Source organism: Lissotriton helveticus, chromosome 5_1 (genome assembly GCF_964261635.1).
Source record: "Lissotriton helveticus chromosome 5_1, aLisHel1.1, whole genome shotgun sequence".
NCBI classification, from domain to species: domain Eukaryota; kingdom Metazoa; phylum Chordata; class Amphibia; order Caudata; family Salamandridae; genus Lissotriton; species Lissotriton helveticus.
The window spans coordinates 738,011,973-738,032,004 of NC_136065.1; positions in this window are offsets into that span (position 1 = coordinate 738,011,973).

Consider the following 20,032-nt stretch of genomic DNA (forward strand, 5'->3'; position numbering starts at 1 on the left):
GACGTGCTCGGGTTTTCTAGTTACCGTCAGGACGTGAAAGAGAGGGTGTATAATGGGACATAAATAACGAAAAATATCAATTTTACACATTCCCTCCTTGTCCCATAATATACCCTTTTAAGATTGTTTCTCTTAATCTACCTCTATGTGCATTAGGTTGTCCACTTGTTCCTGTAACATAATCTTTTCCTTGTTTTTCTTTCTAGTTTGGGATCTGGGAATGCAGGTAGTGATACAGAAACTACAGAGTGCTGGACCACACTGAATACAGAGGCAGCAGGTGAAGAGAATGGCTAGAGCAAGACCTATGACTGTAAGCGCCTTCCATCCCCATGAGGACAGGAGGCCCCAGAGCCAACCCGTCAGGGACCAGGCATCAGTGTCTGCATCTAGTTTTCTGGAAAGTACATGAAGGCGGGAAATAGCGGAATATACCGAGGGTGCATTATCTGGAATAAATATACAGCAGCTGGACCCGATCAGTTCACATACGCCACCACGGTCGGCCAATATGATGTCTAGAACCATGCGGTTCTGCAACGTCATAAGTCTGTCGGCAGCCATCTCAGCGGTGATGTTGCTTAATGCACCAGCTGTCTCGTTTATGGCTCCCTGGACTACACGAGTCAGTTGCCTTATGTGACGGCTGTTGATCATGGGCCCCCAGAAGGGGATGACTCCTTTAAAGAAATCGCCAGCCTCTTGGTCTGCTGTATCTTCAGCATCTATGGCCCCCCTTCGCCGTCTATTAAATGTAGCACTTCCCGGACCAGCCGTGGGGTAGCCAAGTACGTGCGTGAGGTCCACAGATGAAATAGGTGTTGGGGGCAGTGGCCATTGTTGGGAAGTTCAGATCAGGTAGAGTGTATGTCTTATTACACTCACTGTCTCCCATTTTCTGACCCTTGCCCTTTCCTCTTACACAGAATAGGCCCATATGAGGCACAGCCCATCCTCCCTGTCCTGTCTGTCTCTTTTGCACTGAGAATGTTTCCCTGAAGGAGGTAGTGTCGTTAAAGAGGGAATAACTGGTATTTTCATTATTATCTGCTCGTCCCCAGGTCGCGGTGTAATCTACCATCTTTTGAACAGCTCGTACTGTCTTTGTTTTTGTCTCGTTCCAAGTACTAGCGTGTTTGGCCTTGGTCTCGGGAATGTTCCTAACAGAAGCGGAGAATATCATAGAGAGGGCATAGGTAGATCCAGCATAGCTGAAAGGGAGAGGGATAAATGGCATTTCAACGTGTACGGAATGTGGCATTAAACCACAGACCCAACAGTTGGTTTTGTTAATAACCATTTGGTGTTGGTGGAGCGTGGAGGTGAACGTGTTATTGACGAATTCTTTTCTTCTATTTTCGAGATGCGGGGGGAGATCTACATGTGAATGCGTAGCTGTGTTGTTCAAAGGCGTGGGGGAAGATGGTGGAAAAGCTAGATGAAGGAACCAACCTCGGCAAGCCGTGATACAAAAGATAGAAATCATAAAGAGTAGGAAGATAGAAATTTTGTTACGTAATAATTTTATACCAAATGTATTTTCCATGTTTTTGGGGCGGCTAGTCTGAGTCAATTTTGCATACGTGACCCAACACTTCCCAGCAACCGCTTCACCAAAACTACGTCTTGGACTTAAATAGCCACCGGTAGGTCAAGGTCAGATGCAATGTCTCTAGCCTGTTTCTGATGGGATCGCAGCCGCGATTTGTACTCTTCTTGAGGGGAAAGTTCAGGAAGGGGTGAAATAAAGTCTGTTGTCTCAATGTCTTTGGGGTTAGCAACAATGTCAGTAGGAGTTGGTCAGAAGAATTTTTTTTACAGTGGCTTGCATGGAGCCACCCTTTTCGTCCTTCCACTTTGACTGCAGTCCTCGTCGTGAGTAGTACCAGCTTGGGAGACGTCCACCTTCTTTCCAGAGGACTGGTGCGGTCGAAATTCCGGACTAGGACCCAGTCCCCAGGTCGTATGGCGTGTTCCTCGGGCGTTGTCTTGTCTGGAAAGGCTGCAGCCACCTGTGAACGGCAAGAACGTAGTGCAGACATCAAAGAAGCTAGGTAATCTGTCAGTACATTTGAATCAATATCAGTTAGTTTTTTAGGGGATGGGACACCCCAGATATTCGGAGGTCTCCCATATGTGACCTCATAGGGCGACAGACCCGTCCGGGAATGTGCCACCATTCGCATGTAGAAGAGAGCAACCGGAAGGGCTGTAACCCAGTCTATTTGTTTGTCAGCACAGATTTTGGCCAACTTGGTTTTGAGGGTCTGATTATGTCGTTCGACTAGACCTGCCGCTTGGGGGTGTCGAACACAGTGGAATTTCCAGGTGCATCCTAACAGTAAGGAAACAGCCTCCATCAGTTTGGAGGAGAATGGTTGTCCGTTGTCAGAGTATATGACTCTTGGCAACCCATACCGAGGGAAAAATTCCCTCACCAATTGCTTAGCTGTCATCTGGGCACCATAGTCTGGGACGGGGTATGCTTCAGTCCATCGGGTTAAGGTACAGACTACTACGAGGACATACTTGTGTCCCCGACATCTCTCCTTTGTATGTAGTCCATTTGGAGGACTTCAATGGGGTAATTTGGAGGATGGCACCCTCCTTGTTCAACTGAGACACTTTTCCCGGGATTGAACTGACAGCAAATCATACAGGTTCGTACCTTTTGTTTGGCCACTGAGCGTAGATGCTTGTTGTGCCATATCAAATTTAGGCTGTCTAACATTCCCTTTTCTCCTAGATGTGCGGGACCATGGGCAATTTCTATGATTACAGGAACCATTATGTCAGGGAGAAACCATTTGGACCTATCCTTTGTTACCCAACCCTGATCTGTGTGAGAACCTCCAACTTCTTCCCATTTACTCTTTTCGGTCTCTGTAGCTTGGTTTTGGATGTCTACTACATCTTTGGTAGGATCGATAACTGGACAAACAGTCCTAACAATAGTTTCAGTATTTAGTGTTCCTGTCTGAGCAGCATGTTTAGCTGTGGCGTCCGCCAGAGCATTACCTCTAGTGATAGAGTCTATGACCTTTGTGTGTGCTTTGCATTTCAGTATAGCTACTTCTGTGGGTCTGTGTATTGATTCTAGTAGCTGAAGGATAAGATCTCCATGCTGTATCTTTGTTCCATGAGAGGTTAGGAAACCTCTTTCCTTCCATAACGTACCAAAGTTATGGACTACCCCGAACGCGTATTGCGAATCGGTGTAGATATTGACTCGTTTCCCTTTTGACCATTCACATGCTTGTGTAAGAGCTATGAGTTCTGCTGCTTGGGCTGAATGCACGTGTATTCTAGCTGCCAGAAGGACTGTATTTTCTGTAGTGACAGCATAAGCTGCAGAAAGTTCGCCTGTTTGGAGGCGCATACAGGAACCATCCACAAACCGTGTGTGTTCTGGTGCATTGAAAGGGACATCCACAAGATCAGACCGAGGCTTTGTGACTAGTTCGACTATCTCTAGGCAGTCATGAGTTTGGTTGTTTACTGGAACAGTGGGTAGTAACGTAGCTGGATTGAGGATATTGCATCGTTTGATGATAATGTGGGGTTGGAATAATGTGACTTCATAACCTGTGAGGCGCGCTATGGTCAAGTGTTGTGTCTGTGTCCTATTCAAAAGTAATTCTACTGCATGTGGGACTTGCACTTCAAGAGGATGTCCTAGCACTATGGAATCACTTTGTCGGATTGCCAGAGCCGTAGCTGCAACGGATATTAAACAGGCAGGCAAATCTTGTGCAACAGGGTCGAGAGTACTGGAGAAATAAGCACAGGGGCGATGTTTATTGGCCTGTGTTTGTGTGAGTACTGACAAGGCTGTACCTTCCCATTCCGTGACAAAGAGGACAAAAGGTTTGGCATAATCGGGTGTAGCTAGGACAGGTGCAGAGCATAATGCTTGTTTAAGGGTGTCAAAAGAAAATGTATGGTCAGGTGTCCTTGGCAATGGAGAAGAGGTGGCAAAATTGGAGGTCGTTAGTTGTATCAGGGGTTTGGCCAAGTAGGCAAACTGGGGAATCCACTGCCTACAATAGGAAGTGAGGCCAATAAAAGCACGGACTTCTTTCTGTGTCTTAGGGACAGGAATGTTAAAAATGAGTTGGATTCTTTCAGGTGTGAGTGCCCTACCCTCCTTTTACAGCAGGTGTCCTAAGTATGCCACCTGCTGTAAACACAATTGCAGTTTAGAGGGTGAAACTTTGTGGCCATGTTGTGCAAGAAACATTAGGACAATTTGTGAGGCCTGTTCACATTCTGGTTCGGAACGTGCGGTGATCAGCAAGTCACCTACATATTGTAACAATGTCGTATTGGAGGGCAGAACAATGTCGTCTAACTGTCTTTTAAGTGCCTGACTGTAATTACTTGGACTTTCTGTGTATCCTGAGGAGCTCTTGTGAAACAGAAACTACGACCTTGTAGTGAGAATCCAAATAGGTACTGACTGTCTGGGTGAATGGGTATACTAAAGAACGCATTTTAAAGGTCAATAACTGTAAAATGTGTGGCATCAGGATCTATGGCTGTTAGTAGAGTACTGATGTCAGAGACCACAGGGTATTGTGGTATCACACATTTATTGAGTTCACGTAAGTCAACCACGAGTCTGTAAACTGGTGGTGCACAGTCATCTGTTTTCTTTCGTACTGGTAAAACTGGCGAATTACATATGTTGGAAGGTACTTCTCTGACTACTCCTTTTTGTATCAAGTCATCGATGATCTGAATAAGAGCTTGTTCCGCATCTGGAGGTAACTTGTATTGTCGGACACGAGGTAGGACAACACCTTCCTTTAACGTGACTATGTGTGGTGTAATATCCGTGAATCCTACGTCTGTTGGATCAGTAGCCCATAATGTAGCAGGAATGTCCCGTAATCTGGCATCTAACTCTCGGGTGTTGAAATGACCTTTGAAATCTCGGAGGAATAGTCGTATTCCTTCCGGGGGAACAGCATATCACAGCACCCAGTTCCTTTAGTGTCTGGATGCCAAGTACATTTTTGGGACAGGACTTCGTAAGTACTAAATCGGTGGAAGTTGTAAGAGGGCCAACCTGAAGTGATACTGGTTCAGAAACTTTGTTGATGACTGGTGTACCTGAAAAACCCAAGGAAATACTATTTGAGCCAGAGAGGGGTACCTTGGGAACTTCGTTGTGTTGCACTGTCATCCTACTGGCCCCGGTATCTATCAGAAATTTTGTTTCTTTACCTAAGAGCTTAGCATGTACATAAGGACCCTTTTGGTCGACCGGGACCGGGATCAGTGGACGACTATCATTTTCCTCCCAGCTGTCTCATGAAATTGTGGGGAATTCAGGATAGGATGACACTGGGTACTGATAGAGCTGTGTGGATGGTTTAGTATCAGCTGGGGAAGCTGATGTGGTAGCAGAGGGTCGAGGGGTATAGGTGCGAGGTTGTGTATTTCCAGTGGCAATATTGTGTTGTAATACTGGACAGTCACGTACAAAGTGGCCAGGCTTTTTGCAATAATTACAGGTAACCCTTTCTTGTGGTACTGGAGGTTGTTTTTGGGTTTGAGTAATTGTATTGGTCTGTGCTACCAATACCTTCATCTTAGTATCTTTTGTCCTTCTTTTCTCTTGTTCTTGTTCGTCCCTAATTCTGTTTTGATGATACTGGAGCCTCTGAAGTGCTTGTGAAGGGGAATTAGCTTGCCAAGTGCTTTCAACTTTTAATACTCTATTTTTGATCATAGGTAAGGCATTTTCTACAAATTTTGAGACAAACAATCGACTATAGGCATCTCCACCTGAGGAGAGACCGCTATTGATAAGAAAACATTTGTCTGGTATAATAGTCCCCTACATCCTCATCTGGTTTTTGTTTGCATGCAGAGATAGCATCCCAATCTTCTTTCTTAGTGGCCAGTAACTGAGAGAGTATTTTTGGGAGAATGCGAGGGAGTTCCAGAACTAGAGATCCCAGGCCTTGTCCAGGATCACGAGAAGTTTCTTCTTTCTCTAAATCTGCCCATGCTACCTTTTTCCCTTCAACCTCCCAATCTTTTCCTTTCAGTTTGTCGTATGTTCCTTGAGGTAGCAGGACCTTTAGGAGAATGTTGAGATCTTTATAAGTAAAGGAACCCATTTGAAGAATATCCTTGAGTTCCCTATGGAAACCCGTAGGATCTTTTTTGTGTAAAGGGACCATTTTCTTCATTTCTAAAATTTCTAATTTTGTCAAGGGAGTGTAGACAAATGTCTGTTGTAGCTTTCCGGCAGAATCCATGACAGGGTGTACTTCCCGAAGGGGAAATTGACCTTGGCCGTACTGTGTGGGATTTGAGTGATATATATCAGAAAAGCATTGGACATAGCGTTGTCGCTGATCCAGGAAAATATTGAGGAATTCTTGTCCCCTTGCCACCCACCTTCCTTCTAGACAATCCCGTAGGAGAGGATGTAACATTTTGGGCGGGTAGCCAGTGTCTTCGTACAAGCAAATGAGGTGTTGTACCATATATATACTGGCTAGTCTTTGAGATGTCATAGGGAGCGAAAAAAACATTTGAGCGACTATGTCAGGGCCGTATATGGAGTATTGAGATACCCAATGGGTGCTTTATCGAGCAAGTTCTTTTTCTTGTATGGTGAGTGGAGGTTCGTCGTCCATCCAATCATCCAGAGCTTCTTGTGTTTGTTGGAATAATCTATCTGAAGAAGCTGATAATTTTTTAGTCTTATTTCTGAATTGTCCGCAACCTAGGGAGCGAGGGACACGGGAACGTACTGCTCCGTGAAAAGCAGTTCCTTCTTCTCTGTCTTCGTCTGTACCCTCATTCTCGGTCTCCTGGGTAGGTGCATCTTTTTGGTGAGAGTCGAAAACCTTACTGGTAAAGAGAGGGATAAAGAGATCTATTTCTTTTATTTTATTATAACTTCCCGTTACCACTGCTTGATCTAGCTGAAGTAGATCATCAGGAATCTTTTTCCCAGCACTTGAGATCATGCGGATAAAACAGGTAAGCATAAATCGTGAGAGTCATTTTCTATGAGCGATAGGTCTATTTTTAATAGCCTCTTGCAGGGCTTCTAAATATTCCCCTGTTCGCAGAGCCTCGTAAATTTTATTCAGACAATTTGTGATATTTGGTACCTCCCGTATGCCTTCTAGGGCTTCTCGTAAGCGATAGGAGACATTTGCTTGTGAACCTTCCCCTGGAATGGGGTCGTACTCACATTCTAACATAGGTGGAACGCCACCCGTAGTGTCAGGGATGTGTTCCGTCTGGGTAACTACTCGTCTGGCTGTTATTTGATTAGTATAAGCATGAGGTGGTTCCATTAAATAGGTGGTAACGAAGTCTTCGGGCACGGAAGGAACCTTAGGACGTGGAGGTGCCATGGGAATATTAGGGTCTGAACTATCCCCGGACCCTGTCTTTTGCGAGAGGACGGGATATATACCCATCACAGAGGCTGAGACCTCCCTTTCATTTGTTCGAAATTAATATCATCATTCTGTTCCTGTAACTTTCTCATTCTAATTTCTTCCGACATTCTCTTTGCTTTCTCTACTTTCCCTTGTTCTTCCAGTTCCCTTCGATGTGCTTCCTTTCGCCATATTTCGACACTCTCTAACATCGAGGGTCTTGCTTTCTTTTCCCAACATTTCTTTTCAACTGCCATGATACAATTCAAATCCCATGTGCCACTCTTTGACCATCTGAACGCAATTTCTAAATCTTTAGTGTAACCTTCCCAAAGATCCAAATACAAAATGGCACCAATTCCATATTTTGTATACATGAAGTAACCAGGAGTATCCTTTGGGGGGACTGGTACAGATTGTTCCAGTAACCCCTTCCGGGTACCCAGTTTACACAATTTAGAAAACGAAGGCATTTTCGACAATAAATAAAACACAAATTTACACTTGATACCTTGATATACCCTGAGTATCAGAATACAAACATACCGTTTTCTAGAAACCTAGAACCCGTCTTGACCGTGCTCTGAAAGATCAGAACACGTCTTGACCGTTTTCTGAAAAAGATCAGAACCCGTCTTGATACACTCCCAGCAGTACTCGCCGAGGTGCAGAGAACTTGAAGACCTTGAAAATCTGGAAGATCTGGTCACTGGACTAGTCGCGCTGCGCTCTTGATCAGGGAATTGTCGGGGTTCTGAAGACCTCGGACTCGGCAACTTCACAATGTTCGGGCTCTGGGTTGAGACTTCCGCTGTCGTCCTCACCGCCTCGTGTGGATGGCTAGGCTGCGGCTCGGTCCCTCTTCGACACGAAGGAGTTCTTGCAGGAACACCCTGCAGTGTGCACTTGGAAGTCCGTCGATGTCTGGAGAGACAGGTTCGGGTCCGCATCACCGGCGTGTGGGGAGAAAGGGAAGTCCCTGTTCGGGCATCAATTAACTGTGGTAAATATTTTAGTAATTTACCTTGATCGGAATTTCTATAATATCAATAAGGTCAAGCATGAAGAGCAGAGTCCGTGGTGGTTAGAATTCGGGGTCTTTATTCAGTAACTCGAGTTAAGGGAGAGCTCCGTCACCTAAGGAGGCTCGGGAATAGTCTCTACTTTATTCACAGAAAACATGGCAATTATACATGAAAAATAGGAAGGAGCTTCCCTTGAGTAATGTCAGTTACAAAGAATGGCGATCATACAGAGATCATGGCAGTTGAGATGAAACTGTGTCACAATAAAGAGCAAGTCATGGCAGAGGCAGAGGCAGAGAGTTAAGAAATAACCCTAGGCTGGTTCCTTGGATAAGAAAAAAAGAGAAATGGTTGTGACAGGATGTCTGGTGTCGTGTGTTTAGCAAACAGGAGCTGGTTTCTCTGAATTGGTTGTCGTGTCTTGGCAAACGGGGGCTTACTTCTCGGAATTGTCTTGACCATAAGCGGGGGTGGTTACAACGGGGGCTCGTTTTCTCGGAATCGGCTTGACCATAAGAATGTACAGTTGCAGTTTGAGGAAGAGATGTGTTTGCGTGCAATCTTACATTGATGTGCTCGGGTTTTCTAGTTACCGTCATGATGAGCTCGGGACGTGAAAGAAAGGGTGTATAATGGGACATAAATAACTAAAAATATCCATTTTCCACATTAGACCTATTAAAGATACGGTCAACCAGCTCCTCAAAATACAGAGGGAAGTTAGTATAAAGTAGCATCTGTATTTCTGGCGAAGACCTTGCAACCTAGAGATCAAACATTTCTTTAGTGGATGTTAAGGGCCCAACCTTTTGAAAAAGCATGGCTTTCAGCTTGCTCAGAGAATCAAAGTGTATGTTAGAAACAATTATCAAAGGCCACAGCATTGCCTCCATAAGTGAGCGGGCAGTTGGAAACAGTACTTTTGTGCAAAAAGTGACTATGGAATTAACCGTCACCAGATAAGCGATATCTGGTTCCATTCCACAGCAGCCTTGATCGTTCAGCATCAAATAACTTCCATTGGAGAGTAGCTTGAAAGCCGGATGAATCACGGTGGCCGGGGAACCCTGCAGATAACAGGACAAGTTCACAATTGGTGCATTACAAGCCCCGTGAAGTAAAATGTCCTTGCTTACTTCCTTACAAAAAGCTTTATTCGAGGATTAGACTCATAAAAGCACAAACATACATTTAAAATACGTCGTTAAAAATATTTCCTCATTAAATACAGTATTTTTTTAAAAAGAGAATCAGGACGACAGACAATTAATCAAAGCAAAGAAACAACATAAGACTTTGGTACATAATTGCACAGATGCCAAATAGAATACCCCGATCGGTGTACTCTAGAGAAGGGCCCTCCGTCGGATGGACCATGCCCACCCCAGGTACTTAGCTGTTGCAAGGACTACAGGCATATGGGTGGAAGTGCAAATGATTCGTAAGGCCTCAACACCCCTGGATGTCCCTAAATGTTTACAAACAGGGACTAACCAAACTTTTCTCGGGGTGGCATAAGCTTTACAAGAGAATAAAAAGTGGCCTATACTTTCATTTGATGCACCACAAGCTGGACAGAATAAGGAGGAGGAACTCCTCCACCTACCTGTCAGTGATCTCAATGGAAGAGCACCTGATCTTAACTGGAAAAAAACCTTCCTGTCCACAGGGTTAGTTATGCTGTCCCAATAGGGTTCCAAAACTGGATACAGTTTAGCTACCACAAAGCGCCCCGTCATGGAGTCGGATTTAGTTTTGTTCCAAACTCTTTCAGCAACCCGATCCCAATTTAGATCTTTAATCGCTTTTTTGCTTGGAAAGAGTTCCCCGGTTGGATTATCCCATAAATTTGAGAGACCAAGATCGCCTAGAGCAGACCTGAGATTTTTTAGCCAAACTATCTTGTGAAAGGTATCAGCATTTGTCAAGGCCAAGAACCCCTCTGCATAGTGCCGGATCTTCGGGGTAGTCCAAAGGCGTCTCCAATAGAGAATCGGGCGCAACCTCGCTAGGTCACTAACTGATCTTCTCCCTAGGTCAAGACCAAGGGGAATCAGTGGGGTACTCTGCGGGAGTCCTGTGATTCCCCTTAGAAACCTGTTCTCAGAGATCTGCAAGGGGAGGAGCTTCCCAAAGCCCCACAGCTCTGCCCCATAAAGGGCAGACCCTAGAGCCTTGGCATCATATACTGCCAAAGCGGGTTTTATTGGTTTAGACTTGGATTTTTTGTGTTCCACCCGAAGTGCCCCCGAAATCTGTTGGTGCCTCAAGACCGCCATTTCTATGTGCTGGGACCATCTCGAGTCATTTGTTATCTGTATCCCAAGATAGTTAAATACAGTAACCACCTCTAGCAGGCAGTTGTTCAAGAATATTTTTGGCCTGGGTCTACGTTTTGGTGCAAAGGCCATCAGCTTGGTCTTACCCACATTGACTTCCAGGCCGTGCTCCCCGCAAAAAGAGTAAAAAATATTCAAGGCTCGCTGCAGGCCGCCTGGAGTTTTGGATAGAATTAGCGTATCGTCGGCGAACATCAGGATCGGAACCCTGAGGCCCGCCAACGAAGGCGCATCTACACTGGTGTCCAACATTCGAGCCACTATCCCATTTATAAATAATGAGAAAAGCAGGGGAGCCATTGCGCACCCTTGGCGCACTCCGCAATCAACCGGGAAGTCAACAGAGGATTCACCATTCGTGCCCCATTGGATTTTAGCGAAGTTGCTCTCATGCAACCTCATTATCAGGGTAAGTAGCTCTGCCGGAAGACCCATTTCGCTCAGAACTGCCCAGAGCTTTCTCCTTGGGACCAGGTCGAAGACAGCCCGCAGGTCGACAAAAGCAACATACAGGCTGCCCTCGCCAAGCACCACCGTCCCCCACTGTAGCAGAACAAAACGAAACACCTGGTCAACTGTACTGGTGGCCCGCCGAAAACCAGCCTGGTAAGGGGACAAAGCATTGTTCTCGTCAACCCAATCCATCAATTTATTGACCACCATCCTACCTACCACTTTTTGAACAGTGGCAATCAAGCTTATCGGCCTGTAATTAACTGGAAGAGACCGGTCCCCTTGTTTATATATGGGTATAATGATCGCTCCCCTCCACAATTCCGGGACGGGCAATCCCTTCGCAATGGCATTTCCCAGAAGGAATATATATCTGGCCCACCTCGCCTTATCATTAATGAAAACATCAGCTGGTACACCATCTAGACCCGGGGCCCTTCCCCCGGGGACAGTTCATAGAGCATCTTCAATTTCTTTGAGGGTGAATAAATTCCCGGTAGAATATACAGCTGAGATTGCTTCCACATCCTTGTGCTGGGCAGTCTCAGCATATTGGGGTTTAAAATGATCTACCCAGGCACCCTCTGGAACATTGTTACCGGGTTTGTCTGGGATTCCACCTCTACCCCACTTAACAATATTCCAGAATAACCTAGAATCCTTAGCCCCCGAGGCCTCCTTTAATTCGGCCCAGTGTTGTTCGTCCCATGATTTTTAGCTAGGGATAGGCTGGCCTTCTAATGCTTTCTAGCGCCACTAATCACTACCCTATCCCTACTCTGAATTGCTCTACCCAAACTTATCCTAGCTTCCCTACACTGATGATTATACCACTTGGCTAGTCTAGGTGGTTGTTTGCTATTGGTCTTACGGGGCCTCAGGAAGTGCGGTTTTAGAAGGTTTTGGAAGGGAAAAGAGTCTATCATGAATATCAGTTATTTCCCTTGCATACAAACGACCCGCTCAGAGCATTCTGACAATCGGACCGCTGAGAAAAACGTCTGTGTCCCCATTCCAGCATCTAAATTTGAAGGGTAACCTCCAGTATTCATGCGCAAATCATTCCCCTAACGCTTCATATCTCGCTACCTGGTGAAGTTGTAGACAATACTGGAACTGGAAAGTTGGGACTGGTAGGGTACTATATCCATGGATTATCCAATCTGTGGATGGCGTCTCAGCAACAGTGAAAGTTAATTTGTCTAACTTTTCAATGTGCAACACAGTATATTTTGCATCTCTCCGAGCCATTCATATCTGTCGTTCAGTTAGATAGTATGAGGAAAACAAATCAGTGGCATTAATATAATGCTATGGCATGTGGTCAGAACATAAGGTTTGAAGTGTCCACCTTTGTAGGAGAGTAGGATCTGATTACCATGGTTACCCCCACTTTTTGCTGTGTTTCACTAATTTGTCGACTTTAATCTGGCTGGGGCCCTGCTAACCAGGACCCCAGCCTAGCTGCTCTCGCTCTAAATTGGTTGCATGTACATTAGGTACAGTCCAGATTGGTTACTGGGTTACCCTTGTGAGTTCCTAGTATATGGTACCTTAGGCACCAAGGGCATAGGTACTCCAGAGGCCTACCAGGGGCTGAAGCATGTATTATGCCACCCCTGGGAAGCCTTCCAAAATGGTACCACTGGTCTGCTACTGCAGCCTGGGTAAGGTGGTACTTGTTCCCCTTACCAAGATATAGTATACCTATATCTACCTATATATACAGACATATATAAACCTATAAGTCACTCCTATGGCAGGCCTTGACAATCCTGAAGGCAGAGTGCTTGGTTTTGTGTGAGCGGGTGCCCAAGCATGAGCTGAGCCCCTCTGCAGCTTTCGTAATCCTTTCCTTATAGCTGTTCTGTGAGACGGCCATACCGGCCATACCATAAACTCTTAAGTGCATTATAACCTTGCGGTTAATGCTAACTTTGGAATGGCTGCATCAAAACGTGTCGTGTTTGGTGTCAAACACTTTAGAATACTACCCCCCGCCAGTTCTGGTGGCGGGAGTAGCATTCCACCCTTCTAGAGGGAGAAGAAATGTACACACTTACCTAACCAGTAATAGTTCAAAAGAGCCCCAGCATCACAAAATGGATACTGCTGCCACAGACACGAGTCTGACCTCCTGCTGCTGGACGAAACTCTGAAAAGTGGTGGAATAGCACACCTATGTGTCTGTAAACCTGTGTATGTTTAATCAAAACTCTGGCAGGTGAGGCCTGGACAATAGGTTTCCTGTCCAGGGAGGTGGAACCACCTCCCCAGACAGGCTTTAGTGTATTGGGGAAGGGTGGGTGCATTCACTGAATGCTTTTCAGACTCTGACTGGGGCACACAAGGTGCCCCTGTGCATACCCCAGTTCAAACCGGTTGTTGGGGCACTCAACCCCAGCTCTGGTGTGAAACTGGACAAAGGGGAAGGGGTGTAACCACCGGATCCCCAGGTCCTCCCATAGGTGGGACCTTAGAGTTAGTCCAACCCCTAAACTTAGTATAAGTATAGGAACCAAGTCCCTAGGACTTTATAATACCCTGGATGAAACTCTGCAACATATATCTTGGACCTTTGACATTCCATTTCGACTGGAAGACGGAAGACATCTCCATTAGGCTCAAGGAGTGACTCCCCTGTTCAAACAGGCACCAGAGAAGCATCTTGCCGGTCTTCATTTTCGAGGCTCCCGCCAGAGCCCGAAGAATCTGTGACATAGGACATGGACTTCGAGACATCTCAGAGGCTAACATGGGATCCCAGCAAAGTTGAGACCTGTAGCCATCTCGAGAGAAGTGGGACTGGAACTCCTGGACACCATGCATATTTGCAAGTGCACCTACTTCCTGAGCTTTCCTGAGGTTGTGCATTGGGCTACTTGAAGTCCAAGCCCTGAGCACCTTTTGCACTGAAGATTGTGGGCCTACACTCCACGAGTGTTCTGTGGGCCTGCTTTTAGCATTTCTGCTAGAGGCTCCTTCGCGATCCCTGATCTGTTGACTGGTGGGTCCCCACAAAGGTAATTCCTTTGTTTCTTGAGTTTTCCTGGTTGCTTTAGATGTGCCCTGGCTCCCCTCCAAAGGGTGAGTCCCTCAGACCTTGCTGGTCTGCTCCGAAGCCAATCTTTGCATCTTTTATGGGTTGCTGTTGCCAAGGCTTGTTGGGTATAATCCGGATACCGACGCTGCAGCACTCGACATCCAACGTGGGACAGCTCAAATCCAGCTCCTGGTTGTTGTCGATGCCTCCTGGTCTTCGTGGCTGGAGAGTCAAGCTCCACCTACATCACGTGAAATCACCCGACACCAGCTGGCTTCTTCTTGTTGCCTCCCTGGTCACTGGCAAGAGACCCAGACTCTGTTCCCTCTGCTTTCAGGTTCTTCAGATCTCCAATCCACCCTTGGATCCATCCGGACACTTTTCATCTGGTCGCCTGCAGCACTTCTTTGCAGCTCTCCATAGGAAACGGCGTCGAAACCCGACGAAAATACACCTATGCACCTGGCTTCCCTGGGTGAGGTAACACAAGTACTTGGGTGCTCCCGTGGGTCTTGACTCTCGAAGTGTCCAGTATTGAAGGGGTTTGTTCGTAGTCCACTCCTAAGTGTCCTTATTCTTTAAAAATCTAACCGCAACTTTCTCCATAGAAGTCAATGGTGATTCGCGACTGTGTTTAGACACTGCACGTGTCCCCCGAGGGTCTCCTGCGTCCCTACCTTGGGTGGTTCCTGGTTGTCCCAGCGGTTCTACAGGCCCCAGGCCTTATCTCTATGACTGTAGTGGTACTTATACCACTTTTTTAGTATATGGTTTGTGAGGCCCCCTAGGGCAAAACATATACTGTGCTAATTTCCTGTGTGATAATAGTTTCTGTAAGTACTTTTGCCTCTAGCCTCATAAAGAGACTAGAGGGGTGTCTTTAGAATAAATACATATATTATATATATATATATATATATATATATATATATATATATATATATATATATATATATATATTACCTACTGGCGATAGCCAGTAGGTATATATAGTTAGGATTTTTTTCCTATGGGATTTTTGAAAATTCTATGTCGAATAACTTTGGCGTTTGAGGACAAAATTGGCTGAAATTTTCAGGAAAATGGAACATTTTGTTTCTGAGCAGCCCCTGAAAATTTGGGGGGGTTTCGTCAAGGGGGGGCCGAGAAAAAAGGGGGGTCCCAAAACGTGTTTTTCCCATGCAATTTTCCATAGGGCGGTTGGCCTCACTTTTAGCCCGAACGGCTGAATGGATTTACACCAAACTTGGCAAAATTGTAGGGACTGGTAGCCCGATGTGCCTTTGCTATGTCTCAAGATATAGGCTCCAGTGGTTTTTAAGAAAATTAACTTTGAAAAATATATATTGGGCTACATTGGGCTATATATATGTTGGAGCCCAAATGTAGCCCAATGTAGCCCAAAGATGGCCACCAGAGACAAAAAAAAAACAAATGTAGCCCAAATATCAGCCAGATGTAGCCCAACTATAGCCCAATGACAGAATGTCCCAGAGTGTTCTAAAGAACAACTAGAGTGCTAACAGTCCTACTTATTACAAAGGTATGGCACACCTGAAGCCATCTTGATTGGAATAAAGTGGTAACTCTTAAAACATTTAATTTAAAAAGGAACAAAATGAGGGGGTTCATTTTGCCATAGAAAGTATGATTAGCGAATATATGACGAAATCCCGCATACCATCAGTCCGCAAAAAAAATCCTGCATGTACTATTAGGCCGCAAATTAAAATAACGAAAACTTTTAGAACGAATATGCCTTTAGCATACACTAAACAACTAAACTACCCTAAACCCTAAAACACTACCCCCAGCATGACCCTACACTACACAAACAGTACAACACTACCCTAAACCCTAAAACACTACCCCCAGCATGACCCTACACTACGCAAACACTACAACACTACCCAAAACCCTAAAACACTACACCCCAGCATGACCCTACACTACGCAAACACTACAACACTACCCAAAACCCTAAAACACTACACCCCAGCATGACCCTACACTACGCAAACACTACAACACTACCCTAAACCCTAAAACACTACCCCCAGCATGACCCTACACTACACAAACACTACAACACAACCCTAAACCCTAAAACACTACCCCCAGCATGACCCTACACTACACAAACACTACAACACTACCCTAAACCCTAAAACACTACCCCCAGCATGACCCTACACTACCCCCAGCATGACCCTACACTACACAAACACTACAACACAACCCTAAACCCTAAAACACTACACCCCAGCATGACCCTACACTACGCAAACACTACAACACTACCCTAAACCCTAAAACACTACCCCCAGCATGACCCTACACTACGCAAACACTACAACACTACGCAAAACCCTAAAACACTACACCCCAGCATGACCCTACACTACGCAAACACTACAACACTACCCTAAACCCTAAAACACTACCCCCAGCATGACCCTACACTATGCAAACACTACAACACTACCCTAAACCCTAAAACACTACACCCCAGCATGACCCTACACTACGCAAACACTACAACACTACCCTAAAACACTACCCCCAGCATGACCCTACACTACGCAAACACTACAACACTACCCTAAACCCTAAAACACTACACCCAGCATGACCCTACACTACGCAAACACTACAACACTACCCTAAACCCTAAAACACTACCCCCCAGCATGACCCTACACTACGCAAACACTACAACACTACCCTAAACCCTAAAACACTACCCCCAGCATGACCCTACACTACGCAAACACTACAACACTACCCAAAACCCTAAAACACTACCCCCAGCATGACCCTACACTACGCAAACACTACAACACTACCCTACACCCTAAAACACTACCCCCAGCATGACCCTACACTACGCAAACACTACAACACTACCCTAAACCCTAAAACACTAGCCCCAGCATGACCCTACACTACGCAAACACTACAACACAACCCTAAACCCTAAAACACTACCCCCAGCATGACCCTACACTACGCAAACACTACCCTAAACCCTAAAACACTACCCCCAGCATGACCCTACACTACGCAAACACTACAACACTACCCAAAACCCTAAACTACTACACCCCAGCATGACCCTACACTACGCAAACACTACAACACTACCCTAAACCCTAAAACACTACCCCCAGCATGACCCTACACTACGCCAACACTACCCTAAACCCTAAAACACAACCCCCAGCATGACCCTACACTACGCAAACACTACAACACTACCCTAAACCCTAAAACACTACCCCCAGCATGACCCTACACTACGCAAACACTACAACACTACCCTAAACCCTAAAACACTACCCCCAGCATGACCCTACACTACGCAAACACTACAACACTACCCTAAACCCTAAAATACTACACCCCAGCATGACCCTACACTACGCAAACACTACAACACTACCCTAAACCCTAAAACACTACCCCCAGCATGACCCTACACTACGCAAACACTACAACACTACCCTAAACCCTAAAACACTACACCCAGCATGACCCTACACTACGCAAACACTACAACACTACCCTAAACCCTAAAACACTACCCCCAGCATGACCCTACACTACGCAAACACTACAACACTACCCTAAACCCTAAAACACTACCCCCAGCATGACCCTACACTACGCAAACACTACAACACTACCCAAAACCCTAAAACACTACCCCCAGCATGACCCTACACTACGCAAACACTACAACACTACCCTAAACCCTAAAACACTAGCCCCAGCATGACCCTACACTACGCAAACACTACAACACAACCCTAAACCCTAAAACACTACCCCCAGCATGACCCTACACTAAACAACCACCACAACTCTACACTACACTAACACAACACTACACTACACAACACTACACTACACAATCACTAACCCACGAAAAAATTAACACAAACCCACTTACCTCTCTCGTCATCGTGGTTTTCACAAAACAAATGCATTTACCATACATGCCTTTAAAACGTAATTCTTTGTAAAGGCATGCGCGATAAATGCACATGCGTTTTGAAAAAATGCGGGATAATGGTATGCGAGGTCAATGACCTTGCGGGATAATGGTATGCGGACTGAAAGTCTGCGGGATAAAAAATGCGGGAAAATGGCTGCAAACCATGATTAGCAGCAGACTTCCCTGGTGAGCACTAGCTTTACTACAGTGATCTAATGAGCAACTAGAGTGCTAACATTCAGAATTTATGGCAAATGTGTGACACATCTGAATGCCTTCTTGATAGAACCAAAGTAAACAAGCATTGAAAATGCAATAGATCTCGCCCTCGTTTAAGTTAAAGCAATTCTGTTTGTAATGAGGTGGCTTTTTAGCTTTGTTTTTATTAGTGTTTTTAAAACTTTCATGTAAATAACATGCATATGTATGCATATATGTATATGTATGCATGCATTTATATAGATATGCAGATTATATATGTTTATATATGTATATTACCTACTGGCGATAGCCAGTGGGTATATATAGTTAGGATTTTTTCTCTATGGGATTTCTGAAAATTCTATGTCTAATAACTTTGGCGTTTGTGGACGGAATTGGCTGAAAGTTTCAGGAAAATGGCACATTATGTTTCTGAGCAGCCCCTGAAAATTTGGGGGGGTTTCGTCAAGGGGGGGCCGAGAAAAAAGGGGGGTCCCAAAACGCGTTTTTCACATTCATTTTTCCGTAGGGCGGTTGGACTCACTTTTAGCTCGAACGGCTGAATAGATTTACATGAAACTTTGCAAAATTGTAGATATGGTTTGCCCGACGTGCCTTTGCTATGTCTCAATATATGTGCTCCAGTGGATTTTGAGAAATTAACGTTTAAAAAAATATATATATCTGTGACAGCGCTCCGGTTAGCGCCCCGGTTCGCGTACCTGACGCGTAACGGAACTTCGCGAAGCGAAGCTGATTGGCTCTCCGGTGTCTGTCAACATTGTAAACAGTCCGGAGTGGCCGCCATCTTGTCTCTCGGTAGGTTCGATAGACGAGATGTGGTGAAAAAAGAAGGGGGAAATGAAGGAAAGGGGGCAAGGTAAACCCCTCCTGACCCCCTAGGATTGATGAGGGGGATATTAAAGTCCCCCGCGATTTTTCGCGGTAGAGGCGCTTCCCGGTACGCGAACCGGGCAGCTAACCGGCAGCGTAACGGGAGTCCGCCATCTTGTGTTTTTGGAGCGTCCGGTTCGCGTACCGGGTAGCGTCCCGGTAAGCGTAACAAGGGGAAAACCAAGAGAAACAGTAAAAAAAAAATGAAGGGAATAGATTTCCAGCAAACTTGGCAGAATTGAAGGGACTGTTTGTTTGATGTGCCTTTGCAAGGCCTCAAGATATGTGCACGTGTGGATTTTGTCTAAGGTTAAAAAAAATATATATATCTGTAAGCGTGCTCCGGCACGCTTACGTTACGGGTTTTGTTTGCGCTGCAGAGCCGATACGTCACGGTTATGCGACGCGTCATGAGGCGTCTCACGTGGCTACGTGATACGTCACGTAATAAAGAATATATTTTACAGCTATAGATATTAGCTTTTAAAAAACCAATGAAATTCACTGAAAAAACCATAGGTTATAGACCATATATAGTTAGGAATTTGCATTTACAAAACCTTGAAAATTCACTGAAAAAACCATAGGTTAGAGACCATATATAGTTAGCTGGACATTTTATTGACATAAAACCAATGAAATTCCATATATAGTTAGTTGCACTA